The sequence below is a fragment of the Sminthopsis crassicaudata genome, chromosome 2 (assembly GCF_048593235.1).
Source record: "Sminthopsis crassicaudata isolate SCR6 chromosome 2, ASM4859323v1, whole genome shotgun sequence".
NCBI lineage: Eukaryota > Metazoa > Chordata > Mammalia > Dasyuromorphia > Dasyuridae > Sminthopsis > Sminthopsis crassicaudata.
In genome coordinates, this window is record NC_133618.1 from 48,153,570 (window position 1) to 48,175,807 (window position 22,238).

At 39.3% G+C, this 22,238-nt stretch overlaps 1 protein-coding gene across 1 annotated transcript in view; it reads right to left on the reverse strand.

Moving 5' to 3' along the window:
- DPEP1 (dipeptidase 1) overlaps positions 1-22,238 on the reverse strand; it is a 91,393-nt gene that overhangs the window by 47,056 nt on the left and 22,099 nt on the right. Inside the window, exon 2 of the mRNA XM_074286164.1 lies at positions 462-655. The gene's annotated coding sequence lies outside the window, so the exon portion shown is untranslated. The remainder of the gene's footprint in view (positions 1-461; positions 656-22,238) is intronic.

Consider the following 22,238-nt stretch of genomic DNA (forward strand, 5'->3'; position numbering starts at 1 on the left):
GACAAGGAATCTGAGGTTCAGAAGGGTTGAGTGCCCAGCTTTTGAAAGCATCTCAATAGAACTGCTTGGAATCTAACTGTTGGAAAAGAACTCAGGAAACGATTGAGGGGGACTGTTAGGGTAGCACCAGTAAATAGAGCACTGGTCTTGGAGTCAGGAAAATGTGAGTTCAAATTTGACCTCTGATACTTATTAGCTATGGGATTCTGGGTAAGTCACTTGACGCTGGTTGCTTTTTTGAAGAAAAAGAAAAATTAGATATCATAAAGAAATTTCTTGTACAATCTGGAACAGTAGATGGAGGAAGAATCGATAAGTCCCCTTTCCGGGTCTTTACCTCCAACTTTGGGAACATTGTAGGATTTAGAGCTGCAGAGAACCATAGAGACCAGGCAATCCAATCTCTTCATTTTTATAAAAAGACGCTGCAATCCAGATGGGCCTTTTTCTACATCACTCACCTCGGGACCAAATCACAATTTCTGTGTTTCCATTTCCCACCTGTGAAATGGGAATGATATTATTGCCGGACCACCAGGAGCAGACATCTTGGTGTCATTAAATTGAGTAGTGGGTTTTGAGACAGGACCAGGGTTCCATGCTGCATGACTTGGAGAAAATCAGATCACCTTCACAGACTCCAAGATGCTCTGCTCTAAAAGAACAACAATAAGAATGATATACAATGAGCTTCAAAGAGTGCAAAACACTTTTAGTTACCATTAAAACATTGCCCTGAAGCATCTCTAAGCTTCCCTGCAAACTCCCAGTCCTATAAGCTCATATGTCCAAACCGCTGAGGATGCAGAGCCATGATGGAGCTGGAGAGAATAACAGTGTGAGGAGAAGGGGCTGGGACGCTTTCCTCTGGACCAAGAAATGCTTCCTCCAGATGCTTTCCTCTCTGGTCCATTGGCTGGGGTTCAAGCATAGAATTAGAGCTGGAAGGGACTTTGGAAGTCATTCTGTCCATCCATTCTGCTGCAAAACATGAGTCAGATAGTAGTTAAATGCTTTGCCCACAGTCCCGCGGATAGTCAGTGGCAATGGGTGCCCCCAGAGTCCCTATCTCTCCCTCAGTCCCACGCTGGCGATCTGCAGGAGGGGGTCTGGTGGAACTCGAGGCAAAGCCAGGGCGCTGAGGGAAGGGGGAGCTAGAAAAGGGCCTTTGGGGAGCTTTGTGGAGAACAGGAAGGGCCCCAAAGATTGCTCAGCTGCCTGCTGAGCTCAAGCTGGGAGGAGGCAGGGGAGGGAGGGGAAGTTGAGACAGGCTTCTGGAAGCAGTTTCTGTCCCACTGAGACTTTCTCGGTGTGCTGGGATAGCTCCCTGTAACCTTGTGTTCCCAGGGTGTGCCTGCTGAGGCCGTGGCTCTGGCAGGAGCCCAGGGGGCCTCTCGGATGAGGGGAAATGGAAGGCACTGGGAGGAGGTGGGCTGCCTGCAATTCCTCCGCAAGGTCCAGGGGCAAACGCTGTCCAAAATGCAAACCAGCTGCTCCCCGGGAAATGAGAAATTCCAAGGGAGGCAGGCGCCTCGCTCCCCTGGGGGTTGCAGGCCCTCTTCCTCCTCTCCCCTTCTTCCTCTCCCTGGTCTCGGGGCCATATGAACCCCATACTGTACACACCCCTCCCATTGTGCTACACTGCTAGGCCTGACAGGAGGTGGCCAGTGGCCAGAATGGGGGAGTGATTGTTATGATGGCAGTCATAACAACAACTCACATTTATTTAGCTCTCAACTTCCAAGCCATTTCTTCATAACAAATGCTAGGAAGCACGGAGCTCAAATACCACACCCATTTTGCAGATGAGGAAACTGAGCCTGAAAGGGTGAGCCACTTGTCCCCCTGATCACTCAGCAAAGGAGGGAGAGCAGAGAGCAGAAAAACCAAAGGTTTGAGCATCTGAAGGCCCTGGGTTCAAATTTTACTTGTGATCAATTCCCTAGCCTAAAATGAGGGACTTGGACTAGATGGCCTCCAGGGATCCGAAATTCTGGGTTAATGATTCCAAAGTAATGAAGCAGAACACATGATACTGTTTTGGGTCTCTGGGGACATGGGTTGAAATTCTGACCCCATCACTTAACTTCCTGTGTGACCTGCACAGACTTTCACTTTCTAGGTCCCAGATTTCTCATCTGTAGAATGAGAAGGTTGGACTAGAGCAGAGGGTAATAATCCTTTTTATGCCGTGGACCAAACCCTTCAACGACAGTCTGAGGAAGCCTCTGAACCCCTTCTGAGAATAATGTCTGTTTTGATGGCCATTGGAGTTAAGTGACTTGCCCAGAGTCACACAGTGTTTGCATCTGGATTCAAACTCCAGGGTCTGTGCTCTACCAGTGTGCCACCTAGTTATCCCAGAATAATGTTTTTAAATGCATAAAATAAAGTACATAACATTACAAATGAAATTGAAATGCAAATGCCAAATACAGTTAGGCGGGAAAGCATTCTTATTCTAGAGCTTACAAGTTGTAAGACCCTAGACAAGTCACTTAGTGTAGTTGAGGAAGAAGTTTGCATTTCCAGAGTGTGTGTTATCTCATTGTTTTGCAAATAGTAAAATATAATATTTATACATAAATGCATTTTAAGTATTAATTATTGTTATCAAAGATATGTGTGTATATATCTGTATCTTTATATCAATCTAAAAGTTATTGAATTCTAGGTTAAGAATTATCCACTAGATAAAGTCTCTTCCAGTCTTAGCTCATCAGAGGTGAAGAGATCTTGGAATTCTAGAGATTAGGAAGGCAGAACTTTTTTTTTTCTTTTTTTTTTTTTTTCCTATTCTTTTATTTTTCTCTCAAGGCTTATCCCTGTTTTTTTTTTTTGTTTTTTTTTTTTGTTTTTTTTGTTTTATTAATTTTATAATTATAAAATTGATCAATGATGGACAGAAACAACTACACCCAGAGAAGGAACACTGGGAAGTGAATGTAAATTGTTAGCACTACTGTCTATGTACCCAGGTTACTTATACCTTCGGAATCTAATACTTAATGTGCAACAAGAAAATATATAAAATGGTATTTACACACATATATTGTATCTAGGTTTTACTGTAATACATATAAAATGTATAGGATTGCCCGTCATCTAGGAGAGGGAGGGGAAAATTTGGAAAAACGAATACAAGGGATAATGTTATTTAAAAAAATTACTCATGCATATGTACTGTCAAAAAAAATTTTTTTTTAAATAATTATAAGGAAGGCAGAACTTCTGGCTGCAATTCAACCCTCCAGTCTTCACACCATGTTTCCTTGTCATACTACATAAGGGACAGGTCATGACAGAAACTGCCAGCCCTGGAGAAACTCTGGGACCACTGGGCAAAGGCAGTTATTTTTCCTTTTTTCCAATCAAAGTGGGGCAGCTAGGTGGCGCCATAATGGATAGAGCAATTGGACCTTAGGTTAAATCCTGCCTCAGATACTGACACTGGGCAAGTCCTTTACCCCAATTGTTTTCCCCCACAAAATAAAACAAAACAAAGCAAAATAAAACAAAACCCAAATGACCTTCCTAAAACTCAGGTCTGAGCAAGTCAGGTCCCCTTTTGATAAATCTGGTGGTTCCTTATTGTTTCCAGGATCAAATCATTGGGATTCAGTGGCAAGATGGAGTAGAGTGTGAGACTGGTGCTTTCACAGTCCTCCTCACTTAAACCCAACTCACTTGCATGTCCTGGAGTCACCTCTCTGATGTTATGGTTCTCTTCAAGAATGGAGGACACACAATAACACCCACCATCAGGATCAAAGGAAACTTTGGATTTTAAAGCACTGCCCCTCCCTTTCCCTTCTTTTTTTAGCCCTTAGTCCCTTCCACATACTCAACAATGCAAGGACAATGGCCTCCTGGCTGTTCCTCACTCCAGATCCTCAACCCTTCCCCTCCCACCCCTCCCCCCAGCTCCTGATCCTGGGTATGCCTTGGACTCTCTCCTTCCTCATCTGGGCTTCAAGTATCAGCCAATATCCTCTTTCTCCACAAGAAGCCTTTCCCACTCTTCCTCAGTACTGGTGCCTTCCCTCTGAGAGTCGCTCCAACTTCCCCTGTAGAGATCTACATCTACGTAGTGGGAGCTCCTTAGGAACTGGGCCTGCTTTTCTCAGTGTCCCCAGAGCTTAGCCCAGTACCTAGCACAAAGTAAGGCCATTAATAATTAATAATTAACAACTTGAAGGAATGAATCTGTGATGGAAGGTTCAGGAACAGGGGAATAGTTTTTCTTAGCAAGCTCTTCTCCAATTAGGGTTGGAGAATACAGAAAAGTAGTTCTCTTGATCGTGATCTGGTGGCAAGCTCAGAATCCAGCTCCACGATCTATATCAAACAAGGACTTTCCTCTAAAAATCTTTTTTGTGGATTGACTGCCTTTGCAGGAGTGAATGAAGAATGGATTGGAAACAGGAGGGGTAGGACATAGTTCATGCTAAGGAGAAATTAAAGAGACAGAATGGTTTGGAATGGTGAGCTGTGGGGAATACAAAGTCATCTCTTGGGCCATTTTGATATACTATGTACTTCTCCACACTGTCAAGTTAAAATGCAAACTCAAGGAAACTTGGAAAAGAAAAAATGCTACAAAAGAACTGCCCAAAGAAAATTAGGAGAGAGGAAATTCTATAAGGACTGTGTGTGTGTATATATATGTACACACAGAAATATATTTATAAATGCATGCATGTAAACACTCACATGGAGAGACATACACATAACCAAACACCATATGCATTATAGTGTATAAATATATGTATATGAAAATATACACACATGAATACAGTAAGGTATGTGAATATGTATGTATACATGTGCACATATGCATCCCTTTGATCCTCACATTCTAGGCTGAGTCATTCTCCCTAGTTGTTGCCTTGCTTCCCTTACCAAGCTACCAAGTTCCTTTTCCTCTCCCCATTTTCCATCCCCTAGCCCTTGCTCAACCAGCCACATTGATGAATGCTTGGAATAGGTCTTGGAGAAAGAGAAGATTTTTAGAGAGAAGTCCTTATTTGGTACAGAGTGTGAAGCTGGATTCTGAGCTTGCCACGAGATCATGATCAAGAGAACTCCTAGTTTTCTGTATTCTCCAACCCTAATTGAAGAAGAACTTGCTAAGAAAAATTGTTCCCCTGTTCCTATCTCTTCCATTATAGGTTCAGTCCTTCAAGTTGTTCATTAGTCTTGTATATTGCATATTGTATATTGACTGTATCAATTGTATGAGTTAAGTTAATTGATTTTTGGTCTCTTGAGCTAAGTAACGTGGTGCTATGCTCCCTTGTTAATGGAGAAGTTGGTTGTTCATTGGGTAAAGGTATACACAGGAACAATATTCCACTTCTGTTACTTACTACTGTAGGATCAGGACTCTAGGCCTGAAATTTTGCTGGACTTCTATAAACCTGACATTAATGCAAAGGGTTTGGATTACCATTGATGTGATGGTATAAATGACAGATTGGGTATGGGGCAGTGGTGGTGAGAGAGAATGAAGAGACCAGAATAACTTCTAGGTTGTGAGCCTGAGTGATTGGAAGAATTCTGGTACCTTTGATAAAAATGGAGAAGTTAGGAATCAAGATTGGGCTTATAGGGAAAGAAAATTAATTCTGCTTTGGACATGCTTTTGGATATGAAATAATTGTGGTACTTATAGGAAGAAATATTGAGTAGGCAGTTAGAGATATGGGACTGGAGATCAGGAGATGAAAGTTGGATAGGTAGATTTAGGAATCAAGGATATGATCATTAAATCCATAAGAGATGGTGAAAATATTAGAGAGAGGAAGAGAAGAGAGGGAAGGCAGAGAAGAAAAAAAGAAGAAAGTTCAGAGCAGAATCCTGAGGAACACCCATACAACATAGGTGTATCTTGAATGATGATCCCAAAAAAGAGACTGAGAACAGTTGATGAGACAAGTGGGAAGAGAAGGAAAGTAGTGGAATTTATTGTTTTTGTTGAATTTAAAAAATTTTTGTTCAATTCTGAATTCTCTTCCTTCATTCCTTCTGATATCCATTGAGAAGGCCAGAAATGCAATACCCGGTATACATATGAAGTAATGAAAAACATTTTTCCATATTAGACATGTTATGGTGAGGGTGGAATGAGGGTGGAGAGGAAAAAATAAAAGAAGTAAAAGAAAATCTGTTTCAATATACAATGAGGCCATCAGTTCTCTCTAAAGGGGAAGAGAGCATTTTTTATCATGAGTTCTTTAGAATTGTCTTGGATCATCATATTGTCTGGAATAACTAAGTCTTTTACAATTGCTCATTGTTTATAGTACTCTTACTTTATACAGTATTATTCTGATTCTGCTTGATTCATTTTGTCTTAGTTCATATAAATCTTTCCAGACTTCTGGAACTATCCCTCCTGTTATTTCTTACAGCACAGTAGTATTCTAGTACATTCATATGCCATAACCAGTTCATCCATTCCCCGACTGAAGGGCATTCTCTTAGTTTCCCCAACTCTGCTACTACAAAAAGAGCTGCTAAAATATTTTTGTACATAAGGGTCATTTAAAAGGAAGACAGTGTTAAGAAAACTCAGGAAGGAGAAAGTTTTCTGACCATTGTAGTCAACAGTGTAATAAATACTACAGAGAGGTCAAGAAGTGAAGTCTGAGAAAAAGCCATTGGATTAAGCAATAGATTATCCCCAAGAGATAAGTGGTAAAGAGATGTGAACAAATAGTTCTCAAAAGAAGCATTATAAATTCTAAACAACCCTATGAAAAAAATGTTCCAAATCACTGATAAGAAAAACAAAACAAAACAACTCTGAGGTTTCACCTCAAAGCCAGCAAATTGACTGAGATTTCCCATTATTGGGGGTGGAGTTGGAATATTAATTCTCTTATTGGAGGTCTGTAAATTGATGCAATTATCCTGAAAATCAATTCTGAATTAGGCTAAGAAAGTGACTAAAATATCCATATCCTCTGACCCAGGGAACTGACTGCTAGCCATATATCACAAGGAGGGCAAACAGAAAGGAGGTTCCATTCATACCAAAATATTTATAGTAATGCATTTTTCTTTTAGTAGCAAAGAATTAAAAAGGAAACAGATGAAATGAGGAGTAACTAAGAAAATTATTGTACATGAATGTAATGGATTATTATTGTGCTAAGTATATATACTAATGAGTATATATACTAATAAGTGCTAATTGTACTACAATTATTGTTGTACTGATGCATTGTTAGTAGAGATGTGAATTGAGGTAACTATTCTGGAAAACAATTTGGAGCAATACCCACCAAAGACACTAAACGATACATCGGCTTTCACCAGGTAATTCAACTACTGAGCATTTATCCCCAAAGAGATCAAAGGCAGGAGGGGATCATACATACACAATCATTGCAGCAGAATTTTTTTTTTGTCATAGCAAAGAAACAAAGTGTATTTCAATCAAGGAATCTCATCTATGAATGTCCTGGACTGTTAATGAATAGTAAGAAATGGTGAATATGATGAATTCAGAGGAACCTAAGAAGATTATGAATTGATGTGGAATGAAATAAGAAGAGGTTTATTTTCATAATGACCAAAATGTAATGTAAATGTAATTATAACAATAAATGTAATATAAAATATTATATGTAATAATGTGAAAGAAGGCAATTCTGAAAGATCCAAGAATTCTGATCAATGAAGTGACCAATCAATATAAATGTAAACCTCTGCCTCTCCTAGTAGGGAGTAAGTGACTTTTTGCATTTCTTCTTTGACTTTCCCAATCTTTGAATTTGTTAAATCCAGTGCTTTTAGGGCGTAACAGTATTCCATTATACACTGCTGATGTTCAACCATCTGTAATTGATGGGCACTCTCTTAGGTTCCACTTCTTTCTATTACAAAAAGTGATATAATGAATGTTTTTAAATGTATGTTTCCCATTTTTAGAGTCTTTGGAGCTGCATGGAGGGTATATTCCCTATTGAGTGGCCTTGCTTCATGGTTTATTTTGTGATCACAGTTTTAGATTGCTTTCCTGAAAATAGAGACAAGTGACCACTCCTCCAACAATGCATCAGTATTCCTGTGATTCCATATCCTCTTCAATAATGATTATTTTCTTTTTTGTTTGTTTTGTTATTTTTACTTATCTGATGGCTATATTGTGGAAATTCAGAGTTGTTTTAATTTCTTTTGACAGTAATCAAAAGGTCTGTATATCCAACCATCATTTTTTCCCTGAGATACAGACCTGTGTCACCAATTACTTACTGCAAATTCCTTTCTTTTAAACTATTTTCCTTTGTATTGTTTTTTTTTTTTTCATTTAGTTGTTGGTTAACGTCTTTTCTTTTGTTGGCCCCTGAGGCAATTGGGTTAAGTGACTGGCCCAAGGTCACACAGCTAGGAGGTGTTAAGTATCCAAAATCACAGTTGAACTCAGGTCCTCCTGACTTCAGGGCTGGGGCTCTATCCACGTCACCACCTAGCAGTCCCTGATAAACTTCTTTTCTTAATTTGAAATCTATTTGATTTCTTTAAATATTTATCTATTAGAAAATGGCTCTTGCTACCTAGCCTTGAAATCTAAGCTATAAGGTGGTACCATGGATATGCATAGATAGAGTCTGGAACTCTAAGGTCAAATCCAGCCTTATTAATTACTAGCTGTATGAACCTGGGCAAGTCATGTAACTTTTCTCAGCCCTAATTTCCTCATCTGTAAACTGGGGATAATAATAACATCTATCTCCCAAGTTATAAGGATAAAATGAAATTATATTTGTAAAAGACTATAAACCTTAAAGTTCTATGGAAATGTTAGCTGTTATTATTATTATTTAACTTCAGTTCCTCACTTTCAGTACTCCCTCCATCCAATCTGTTGCCAAGTCTTATTTTTACCTTCACAATATCCTTCTGACATGTCCTTCTCTCCTTTCATGTAGCCATTACTTTGGTGCCAACCCTCATTGTGCCTGGATTATTACAATGGCCTTCTGATTCATCTCTCTGCCTCAAGTCTCTCCCTACTCCTGTCCATCCTACATTCCACTATCAAAGTGATTTTGCTAAAATGCAAATCTGACTACTCCTGTGGCTTCTCAAGGATTAACTATGATAACCTGTCTGGTTTATAGAACCCTGTCTAATCTGATCACTTCCTTCCTTTCTATTATTCTTGTACCTTATTCCTCTTGACATATTCCAATGACACTGACAAATCAATGACAAATCAAAAAGATTTGGTAATTGACTGGCTATCAGTCAATGTGACAGAGGATTGAGGATAATTTTGAGGTTGATAACCTAAGTCAATGTAAAATGGGGGCACCCTGGACAGAAATAGAAAAGTGTCAAAGAGGGATATATTTAGAAAAAAGATAATGATTTCTTTTTGCTGATCCTCACATAAGATACTCCATCTTCTGACTCTGGACATTTTCATTAGCTCTTTTCCATGCCTAAAATGCCCTGCTCTTCATCTCTATCTCTTGCTTTCCCCAGTTTCCTTTGAAACTGGGTTCCACGAGAAGCCTTCCCTTTGGGTTAGCTCCAGTTTATCATATATATGTGTGAATAATATTTGGATATGAGGAGAGAAAAAACACACATGCAGAGACAGAAAAAGAGAGAGACAGAGACAGATAGACAGAGACACACAGGAGTCCATGTAATTCTTTGCATATTGTTTCTGATTAGAATGCAAATTCTTTGAGAACAGGTATTGTTTTAGGACCTACTAATAAATGCTTGTTGACTTGACCCTTCCAATTCTAATTGCATTGACTTTGCTGTAAAAACAGCTTTTCTATGTTTTCCTAGTAGACATTTTAATTGAACATCCTGAAGACATTTCAAGTAGAATGTCCTAAAAAGAAATCATTATCTTTTCTCTAAATGTACTCCTCTTTGAGACTTTTCTATTTCTGTCCAGGGTGCCCCCATTTTACATTGACTTAGGTTATCAACCTCAAAATTATCTTCAATCCTCTCACATTGACTGATGGCCAGTCAATTACCAAATCTTTTTGATTCTACTTCCTCAACATTTCCTGCATCTGTTTCCTTCTCTCCACTCACACAGCTGCCACCTCCTTAGTTTTATATCTTTATCACTTCCCAGGCTACTGTTAATAGCCTTCCTTTTGCCTTAAATATTTCTGCCTTTCCAGTCCTTCCTCCATATGGCTGCTAAAGAAGCTTTTCTAAAAGTCATATCACTCCCCTATTCACAAATTCCAATGGCTTCCTTTCACCTCTAGGATCAAAAAATAAACTCTTCTGATATTTAAAGCTTTCCACATACCTAAGAAAGAACTCTGAGAGGAACTGCTGGGAAAATGAGAAACAGTCTCACAGAAATTAGATTTAGACCAACAGCTTACACCATATGCCACAATAAACTCAAAACGGATATGTGACTTGAATATTAAAGATTATACCATGAAAAGTTAGAAGAAAACCAGATTAGTTGTTCTTCTCAACTGTGGCTAGGAGTGAATTTTTAATTGAATAGGGGCTAGATGTGATTGTAAAACATAAAAGAGGTAATTTGCATGACATGAAATTAGAAAGCTCTTGCATGAATGAAATAAAGCTCTTCACAATCTGCCTGAAGTGTATCTTTCCAGACTTATCATACATTACGATGGGATAAAAGAAAAGCCTTGCAGATGAAGAAACTGAGACCCATAGAGGTTAAGTGGCTTGCTCAAAGTTACTAGATAGTAATAATGATAGCATTTATATGGTGCTTGAGGTATATATTATATACTTGTTATATATGTTAAATTTTATTATTAAATTGAACCAACAATTTTATTATTAAATTAAATATATTAACAATTAATTATATATTATATATAATTATATATCAAATATATTAACAATTAATTATATATTACATATAATTATATATCAAATATATTAACAATTTATTATATATAATTATATATCAAATATATTAACAATTTATTATATATTATATATCAAATATATTAATAATTTATTAAAATTGTTATATGTATTTATTCCCTTTACAATCTAGCCAAACTGACTTATTTTTTTTTCTTCATTTTCTTCACACAGGGCCTTCTGGCAATGTACTTTCTTTCTGTCTCCATCTCTTGGAATATGTCATTTCAGATTTCAGCTTATATACCAGCTTCTATGTTGAGGTCTTTCCTAATGTACACAGCCACTACTGATTTTCCATTCTAACCAAATTGTTTTATTTTGGGGGAATCTATTGGGTATATATTCTTTCCTCCCTCCCTTCTTTCCTCCCTTCTTTCTTCCCTTCTTCCCTGCCTCCCTCCCTTCTTTCCTCTTTCCCTTCCTTCCTCCCTCCCTTCCTCTCTCCCTTCCTCCTTTCCTTCCTCCCTTCTTCCCTCCCTTCCTTCCTCCCTCCCTTCCTCCTTTCCTTCCTCCCTTCTTCCCTCCCTTCTTTCCTCCCTCCTTCCCTTCTTCCCTCCCTTCCTTCCTCCCTCCCTTCCTCCTTTCCTTCCTTCCTTCTTTCCTTCCTTCCAAATTGGGGTTAAGTGATTTGCCCAGGGTCACATAGCTAGGAAGTGTTAAGTGTCTGAGACCACATCTGAACTCAGGTCCTCCTGACTTCAGGGCTGGTGCTCTATCCACTGCGCCCCCTAGCTACCCTTGGGTATATATCTATTTGTAAATGTTGTCTTCTCTGATAGAATAAAAGCTCCTAAGTGGTGGAGATGTTCACCCCCCCCCCCTTTGAAATCCTAGTGCCTCTTGTTGTATCTAGTACACAATAGGTATTTGAAAACTGACTGATGGAGACTCCCAGTCAGGAAAGGCAGAGGAGGGCAAGCCAGGAATAAAGTCAAATCTGAGTGTGTGAGTGAATGAAAAGCCAGGAAGGTATCCCTCCCTCCCTGCAGTGACATCCTGCCCTATATCAATCAGGACCAAGGAGGAGATGAAATTCTCAAATCCCCCCTTACGTAAATATCTGGGGCCAGATCTGACTAAAACTGAAGCCTCAGAATTAAAATGTCCCAGTTCTAGCCTCTGCCACAGGGGGGCAGGACGTCCCCATCTTCCTCTGTAATGTGGTTTGGTTATGTAGTCCTCAAATATGTCCCTCTGTAGGAAGACCACAATTCCTTCTGAGTTAGAGCGGAAATTCTCTTTACAGTTGATGTCAGTGAGAGGAGGCAGCTTACTGCGCTGGAGAAATCCCTGGACTGGAAAATGGGGGAGGCAAATTCTGATAGTGACTCTCCTCTGGGATTTTTCTTCCTATAAAATCTATCCATCCATCCATCCATTCATTCAATAAGCACTAATTAAGTGCCTACTAAGTGCCACTTAGGCAATGAGGATAAAAGAAAATCCATATAAATCTTTAAGAGACTTCAGAGGATATCTAGTCCAATCCTTGTTTACAGATGAAGACCATATAAGTTAAGTGGCTTGCCTAAAGTTACCAGGTAGTAAAATTCATAGCTAGCATTTATATAGTGCTTGAGGTTTGCGAAGCACTTCTTACATGGTAATTCAATTGATACAGCAACCCTGAGAGGTACACAGTATTACTCTCTCCATTTTATAGATGTTGGAACTGAGGCACATGGAAGCGGTAAGAGTGATTTGCCATTTTCTTCTCCAACTCATTTTACAGAGAAGGAAACTGAGGCAAGCAGGGTTAAGTGATTTGCCCAGGGCCACACAGCTGGGAAGTGCCTGAGGCTACATTTGAACTCATGAAGATGAGCCATTCTGATTCTAAAACCAGCGCTCTATCTACTGTATCAATTCTGATGTTACTGCAATACTCCACATATAATATTCAGGGGATGCTACCTGGCTGCCTGGCCTGAAATATAGTCTCCAAAGAATCAGAAGGGGAGCTGCCCCAAAGGGCAATGAAGAAATGGAGAATGAGTACGAATAGGCAATGACATTTTCCCAAATGATGATTTATGAGCAAGGAAGTGATGGAAGGGATACCATCCAAGAAATACACGATAGGAAAAGGAGGTGGGTTAGACTGGTCATGTAGCATTTTGTGGGGATGAATGATGAATAGGCAGAGTGCTGGACTGCCATCCAACTAATGTTAAAAGATATGCAAAGGGACAGCTAGAGGGCACAGTGGATAGAGCACCAGCCCTGAAGTCAGGAGGACCTGGGGACACTTAATACCTCCTAGCTGTGTGACCCTAGGCAAGTCACTTAATTGCCTCAGAAAAAAAAATCATGCAAGAAAACTGTCACCTGTGTTGGGACAGGTAAGTGGCACAGGCTCTAGAGTGCTAGAGAGTAGGGAAGACCCCAGTTCAAACCTGATCTCCTCTTGGCTGTGTGATCAATCCATTTAACCTGTTGCCTCAGTGTCCTCATCTGTAAAATCTGTGTTATAATAATATCTGTTTTACAGAGTTGTGAAGATCAGATGAGATATAATAAATATTAAGTGCTTTGCAAACCACAAGTACTACATACATGTTAGGTATTATTATTTATTAATTATTTAGATTCTTTATGAGACAACTTGATAGTATAGTAGATAGAGCAAGGAGCAAAGATGGCATTTATAAAACTTTTAGTACAGTGACTAGCATGCAGTAGGTGCTTAATCAATACTCATTCCCTTTGAAGCAATAAACTGGGAAAGCATTTTTATAACCAAAATTTCTGAGAAAGGCCTCATTTTCAAAATATATAGAGAATTGACTCAAATTCATAATAGTTCAAGCCATTCTCCAATTGATAAATGGTCAAAGGATATGAAAAGACAATTTTCAGATGAAGAAATTGAAACTATTTGTAACCACATGAAAAGGTGCTCCCAATCACTATTGATCAGAGAAATGCAAATTAAGACAACTCTGAGATATACAAACCGGTCAGATTGGCTTAAGATGACAGGAAAAGATAATGACGAATGTTGGAGGGGATGTGGGAAAACTGATACATTGTTGGTGGAGCTGTGAATGAATCCAACCATTCTGGAGAGCAGTTTGGAATTATGCCCAAAAAGTTATCAAAAGTTATCAGTGTATATCCTTTGACCCAGCAGTGTTTCTACTGAGCCTATATCCCAAAGAGATCTTAAAGGAGGAAAAGGAACCCACATGCACCAAAATGTTTGTGGCGGCCCTCTTTGTAGTGGCAAGAAACTGGAAACTGAGTGGATGCCCATCAGTTTTGGAGAATGGCTGAATAAATTGTGGTATATGAATATTATGGAATATTATTGTCTGTAAGAAATGACCAACAGGATGATTTCAGAGAGTCCTGGAAAGACAACTGATGCCGAGTGAAATGAGCAGAACCAGGAGATCATTATATACGGCAACAACAAGATTATGTGATGATCAGTTCTGACTGACATGGCCCTCTTCAACAATGAGATGATTCAAAGCAGTTCCATTTGTTCAGTGACAAAGAGAGCCCTCTACACCCAGAGACAGAACTGTGGGGACAGAGTGTGGAACATAACATAGCATTCTCTTTCTCTCTTGTTATTTGCTTGCATTTTGTTTTCTTTCCCAGTTTTTTTTTTCCTTCTTGATCTAATTTTTTTTTTGCACAAGATAACTGTATAAATATGTATACATATATTGGATCTAATGTGTATTTCAACATATTTAACATGTATGGACTGCCTGCCAGCTAGGGAAGGGGGTTGGGGGAAGGAGGAAGAAATTTGGAACAGAAGGTTTTGCAAGGGTCAATGTTGAAAAAAATTACCCGTGCATGTTTTGTAAATAAAAAACTTTAATAAAAAATTTTTTAAAAATACTCGTTCCCTTCCTTCCTATGGAGGATTTATGGGAGGACATAGATGGGTGTAGAAAAGATCAGAAGGGAGGGATAGATTATGGCCTCTACTGGTGGAAGCGGTCCCCAGATCCAGTTTCAGTAAACTGAAAAAGCTGGATGAGATGACCTTTCAGAATTGGGAATATAGTTCCTTTTCCAGCCTCTTACAGGTACTACAGAATTCCTACTTGAGTGGGACATCAGGGAAGGACCCAGAATTGTCACAATCCTTTGGGGATTAGTTTTTTAAATCATAGCAGACTGTGATTGACTCATAATCTTACGACTACATCAAGTGAGCAAGCAACAACAAACTTACTATATACCCAGATGCCAAGCTATGGGAAAATGACTTACCCTCCAGAAGCTTATATTCTATCAAGGGAAACAGAAAATTAACACATATAAGTACATGAAAAGAATATACAAAATGAATGCAAGATTATAAGGGAAGGAGGTACCAAGATTTGGTTAGAGGGGGCATGGGAAAAGCTTCCTGAAGCTGTTACAGGAGCCACCTGCTAGTGGCTGCTGGGGATCTACTTCTGGCCAGCAGAACAGATCCCTTCATGGGAGAGGATAATAACCATACGAGGAGACTGAGAGTCAGTAATATTCTCTGACCTCCCTTCCTCTTCCCTCTTGCCTCCAATTTATTTCATTCCCAATTCCCAAACAGCATACTCAGTAAAGCTGATTTCCAATTCCTTCAACTGTGTTATGATTCACAGCTCTGGGAGCTTGGGAGAACTGGCCCGCCCCTTCACACTTAGACGTGGTCCCCAACATGAAGATGTAGGCACGTGAATTTAACTTTGAAGAGATTTAGGGCATTAAAGATTAAAAAAAAAAAATTGGAGAGTGGAGTGGATATGGAATGGTGTATGTATGTGTGTGTGTGTGTGTGTGTGTGTGTGTGTGTGTGTGTGTGTGTGTGTGTGTGTCACAGCTACTATTGCTTGGACTCTGATTAGGTAACAGAGGCCATCCTATGCTTCATTTCTTTCTTTATATATAGACATATATATAATTTATTTATTTATTTTATAATTATACATTTTTTTGACAGTACATATGTATAGGTAATTTTTTACAACATTATCCCTTGTACTCCCTTCTGTTCTGAATTTTTCCCCTCCTTCCCTCCATTTCTTCCCCTAGATGGCAGGCATTCCCATACATATTAAATATCTTATAGTATATCCTAGGTACAATATGTATGTGCAGAACCGAATTTTGTTGTTGTTGTTGCAAAGGAAAAATTGTATTCGGAAGGTAAAAATAACCTGGGTAGAAAAACCAAAAAATGCTCACAGTTTACACTCATTTCCCAGTGTTCCTTCTCTGGGTGTAGCTAATTCTGTCCATCATTGATCAATTGGAATTGGATTAGCTCTTCTCTATGTTGAAGATATTCACTTCCATCAGAATACATCCTCATATAGTGTCATTGTCGAAGTGTATAATGATCTCCTGGTTCTGCTCATTTCACTCAGCATCAGTTGATGTAAGTCTCTCCAGGCCTCTCTGTATTCCTCCTGCTGGTCATTTCTTACAGAACAATAATATTCCATAACCTTCATATACCATAATTTACCTAACCATTCTCCAATTGATGGGCATCCGTTCATTTTCCAGTTTCTAGCCAGTACAAAAAGGGCGGCCACAAACATTTTGTGTGCCTCATTTCTTACCTAGCCTTGATCACTGATTGGACATTGCTTCAGTCAAACAGAGACCTGTTGAAGAACTTAGCTTAAAAAAGCCAAGGCTGGGGTCATTGCCAATCATTCTGATCTCTATCTTGCCATTTATGAGAAATACTGAGAAGCTGGGTTTCCAAGTGTTGCAAGCTTCCAAGTACTGTAGCATAGTGGGTACCACTGACCAAGAAGTTTTCAGAATGTGAAAGGTTAAGGTAGGTTAAGATACCACAGAACAATTAAATGATCAAAAGAAGTCTTGAGTAAACAAGAAATTGGGGAGCTAGGAAGGCACAGGGTGGATCCAGCCAATAAGAGAGATCTTGTGGCTTTGAGAAAACTACAAACTTAAGATAATAGCCCAAGGGCCCAAATTAGTTGGGATCAATGACCTGACTTGACAAAATCACTATTGTGCTGGCTTAATGGACTAGCCATTTTTGAACATAGGATGTATGATGAGGGAGGGGGAACATGCTCATACATATTTAGGAGAAACATGTAGTGGGCGTATCAGAAAGACTGTAACCCAGAAGTATATGGACAAATCTGGTCTCTGAAGGGAGGGACTGTGCCAAACTAACAAGTATAAATCCTCTCCCACTTCTGTGCTCAGGGTTCCCTCTTCCCAAAGAGGAGTGGAGCCCGTTTCTGGCCAGAAACATTAAAACAATTCCTTAAAATTCTTCTTTAATAAATTTTCCTTGATACCTGATTTTCAGTGCCAAAAGTGTATTTCTAACACACTTACTGGACCCTGATGGCTCTGGAGGGGAAATTGAGGCTGGTGACTTTGCCCAGCCCTTCCTCACCTAAATCCAATCCCCTCGTGTGTTATGGAATGAAAAGGAAGGACAAACAAAAACAACAATGTAGGAAATGCCCAGGACTTGGCCACGGCTTCATTAAAAGTACTGTCCTCTGGCGGGTCCATGTTGGCAGCAGCCCCACCTTCCCAAACCCTGGCACTCATCACTGGTTATGAATCCCAGAAGTCCGAGGGCTGAGCTGAGGGCTTGGGTTGAAGGCAGCCTCTAATCTCTCTCTCTTAGAATGGGAAGAGTCAGGGGATCCTGCATATGACTTTAAGTGGCCCAGGGAAAGGGAGGTGAGAAGGAAAGACACATAGAAATCCTCTCCTCCCCCTCCTGGGACCATAAATGGAGACAACAGCTCTTATTTTAGTTGGGAGAATAGCAAAAAGGCAGGAATCTAGGGTAAGGTGTGGACCTAAGCTCCGTGCAGGAGAGCAGCAATGGAAGGAGTCCGTGAGTCACACAAAGGAAAGAAGGAGGGAGGAGGGGGAGAGACAGCGAGAGAGGTGCTTCATATTTGTATAACCTTCTTCTCAACACAGACAGTGGGAGGGAAGACCAGGAGGGGCTGCTGGTAATAAAGGCTGGCTGTGGGATGTCAGCTCAGGCTGGCAGCTCAATGATGCCAGAAACAAAGAGAAGAATGGCCGCCTGGTTGGTGGGCCAAGGTCCCTCCACACTGCCTGGCTCATTCAGACCGAAGGGGGTGGCCAGCTCAAAGGATCGTTGTGTTCAAAGGATGGGGCGTAGGGCTCCCCTGGACACCACTCCCTCCCCTCCCTTCCCACAAGAGAACACTGGGTACAGGTCAGAGCCATTGTACACTATAGACATGTTTTCAAAAATGTTCACATAAATCCGATTTCACTAATTCCCTGAACGCCAGCTAATTTACATAAGCTTATTGAGTATGTCAAGCATGCTAAATAGTCATTTCTGATCTAGTATGTGATCGACTTAGGTTCTCTTTTGCTACCTAAGGAAACCTTCCTAGAATTGTAAGGGACCTTCCATCTCAGCACCTATGACCCATGATAAGAAAGGACTATTTCCCATCTTGCTGTAGGGGAAGGCCCCATAAAAAACGATTTACATGAGGCACACAGGGCAGAATGAGACATACAGTGTCAAACACAGTTGATGTGTGGATTTCTTTTGATTGCCCCCAAAGGGGAAGGAAAACAAGTTTATTTCCTTGGTAATTGGACTTAAGTACTAATTTCATTCCAGTTAACTCATTCTTTGTGATAAATATGCTTTATACAATTTGGAACTTTGCCCAAATAGTTACTGAGCTGTGCAAATCCTTTGACCAACTATATCACTTCTAAGTTTATACCTTCAAAAAAATCAAAAGAAAGAGAAAAAGGATCTATGTGTGTGGGGAGAGTCAAGTGCATTTGCTCAGTTCTAGCCCTTTACATCTCCCGCTTTCTTTTGTTTTAGAACACAGGTGGTCACGCCATCCGACTTCTCAGGGAGGTGAGAACCCTAAAAAGGAGGTGATCATGCTCCCCCTGACTTCTCAGGAAGGGAGGTGAAAAGCACCAAAGGGAAATGGGGATTGCTAGTGGGTTTCTGGGCTGAAGGGTCTTATTAGAGACAAGTATGCACAAACCCATCAGCATGGGAGTTATTACACAAGCACATAGCCTATGTGTATCAAAATATTATAGTACTCTTTTCATGGCGGCCCAAAATTGAAAACAAAGGAAGAAGATACTTTCTCATTGGGGAAATAGCTAAATATATTGGGGTATGCAAACTAGTGGAATATTACCATGTCATAAAAAAATGACAATATAGTCAGAAGCGGCTGAATGACATGGCATATAGATAGAATTAAGGATCTGGCATCAGGAAGAACTGAGTTTAAACCCAGGCTTATAAATTTATAAGCTGTATTGACTTTAACTTTTGTCTACCTCAGTTTACTTACCCATTAAGTAAGAATAATAATAGTATCAGGCAGCTAGGTAGCACAGTGGATAGAGCACCAGCCCCAAAGTCAGGAAGACCTGTTCAAATCAGCCCTCAGACACTTAACATTTCCTGGCTGTGTGACCCTGGGCAAGACATAACCCCAATTGCCTCAGAAAAAAAAAAAAAAAAAAAAAAAAAAAAAAAAAAAAGAATAATAGTATCTATTTCTCAGGGTTAGGGTAAGATACAATAAAATATTTATACAGCAATTTGTAAACCTTAAGATGCTATATGCTATTATTACTACTGCTATTAGGACTACTACCAATAATTTCAGAGAAAATGGGGTACACCTCTATGGATTGATGAAGGGGAAAATGAGCAGAATTAGGAGAGCAATTTATGTATGTATGTATATATATGTTTACCCCAGAAAAGAGAGAGACTATAAACTTTCCCCAATTGATGGGTATCCCCTCAATTTTCATTGCAATTCTTTGTCCTGAAAAGAGAAATGCTATAAATATTTTTATACATATTGGTCTTTTCCCTTTTTTTTTTTTTTAATCTCTTTGGGGATTCATAAGTCAAAGGATTTGGGAATAGTTCATATCTATTTCATATCTAAAGTGTTAAGTGTCTGAGGCCATATTTGAATTCAGGGCTGGTTCTCTTTCCACTGCACCACCTAGCTACCCCTAGTTCATATCTTTTGATCACTTATCAAATAGCTCTTTTTTAAAAAATAAATTTAACTCAGTTCTCTATATATTTGAGAAATGAGGCCTTCATCATAGAAAGTTGCTTCAAAATTCTTTTCCCAATTACAATTGCTAACTGTATTCTATTTTCTCTCTCTTATTACCCTGACCCTCCTCAAAAATGTTTTGTTACTGATCAACCCTTCTCCAGGATGCTTTCTCTTCTATCACACTCTCCGCCTTTCAAGATCACCTTCCCTTCCTACATAGATTTCTATACTTAAATTGAATATGTAAAGACATAAACTTAAAATGCACAATCAGACATATTGTGTGGGGATTTGTTTTTACTGAACTATGCATCCATGTAATGAGGACTTTGCAATTTATTTTAATTTTTAAAAAAATTTCAATTGGAAAGAGATAGAGACTAGTAAAAGAAAAAGGAAAATATATATGAGAGATCACTCTGTGGGAGGGTAAAGAAAAACATCCTAGGAGAAATTCAATGATATAAAGATGACACATCAATAAAAATCTATTTTTTAAAAAATGATTTATGGTCAAATTTTTATTGAGAATTTGCTGCTTCTTAAGTGGTTGGGGTGGCAACTGATAGGATGAACTGATTATCCCTATGGGTGGACTAGAAATGAGCTACATTCAGGCATTCTCAGAGACACTTTTGTGTGGGGACAAATATGTCAACTGATAGAGAAAAGTTTCCCCATATTGAATTTAGTCTATTAATCTTTCATTGACAACATCATTGAACTATAAAGTTGGAAGCATCTTGGAGGCAATCTAGTTCACCCCTTGCCTAAAGCCTGAATCTTTAATACTGAATCTCCCACAAAACTTTCCAGGTGAAAGTAAGTCACCGAACCCCAATTAATCAGAATCTTCAGAAGTCTCTCTTTGGTGTGTTGGGTTTGCTGAAAGTGAAGTAGTCCTATAACATTCAAAGAATCCTGTAAAATCCTTCCAAAGGAAGCAGAGACTGATTTATCAAATGAAGTGTCACTGTTGAACTTTCCAGCTCATGATGCTGATCCCAGAGATCAATCAAGATTGAGATTTCCTTTAATCATGTATGATAAGGAGCTTGTGTAAGGATGACATCATCTTTGCTTTGATCATCTGACCTTTAGGCCTTCCCCCACCAACATTTTAGAAAGGAAATCAAGTTAAATATTCGCTTGGGTCACCTTTGAAAGGGAAAAAACCATGAGAGAAGAGGAATCCTTGTTGCTGAGAAAGCAAACTCACCATCTCCTAAATCTGCAAAGAGCCTCTGAGACACTTTATCTACCAGCTGGTTCCTTGTAAAGATAACCTCAATTCAAAGATTCAATTCAATAATTGTTTATTAAGCACATAGAGATAAATCAGGCTTTGTGATAGATACTAAGGAGTAAAACACACAAAAAATAATGTCTACCCTCAAAGAGCTTATATTCTACTTGAGGGATATATCATGGGCACAGCTACATAGATACAAAATTTACAAAATTGGCAATAATTAGTACTCATGACTTGGGGAAGCAAGAGGGCCTTTTGTAGGAATGGATACTTGAGCTAAGCTTTGAAGGAAGAGAGGAATGATAAGAGATAGAAGTGAAAAGGACATGGGAGACCCAACCTGTGCAAAGGATGGTGGTGGAAGAAGAAATATCACATATGGGAAGCAGCAAGTTGGAAATTTTGACTGAAATATAGAAAAGGTGTGATTATCCTGTAAAGATAGACTAGAATAATATTGTCAAAAAATAGGAATTTGCATTTTTTCCTAGAGACAACAATTGAGACCATTAAATTTTCATGAGCAGTGGAGCAACATGGATAGACCTTTGCTTTAGAAATATCCATTTGGTAGCTTTATAGAGGTTGATTTGGAGGAGGAAGAGGCTGAAGGCAAGGAAATAAATTAGGAGTCTATCATAAGTCCAAGTAACGTATGTGATTGTAATGTTCTTCTCTAGAATATAATGTTCTCTGGGAGCAAGTTTCTTAGGGGGCTTCTGGAGGCAGCCTTCGTTTCAGTACTGTGTAATAATCACCTCAAATGCAGCCAGGAGTTAAAGTCCAAGTCCTTTACTGTCTCTTTCCAAACCTTATCTCCTTCACTTGGGGCTCAGCTAGCTTTTCTGGAGGCCTTCTGGATCTTGGTTTCAGCATTCTTCACAGGACAGCCTGCCGGCACTTCTCTGTCTTCCTTCATTCTGCCTGATTGCCGTCTCTGGCTTGTGAATCTCCCGAAGTGCAGCCTGGTTATATATGCTCTCTTAAAGGTGTGAATCTTGTGG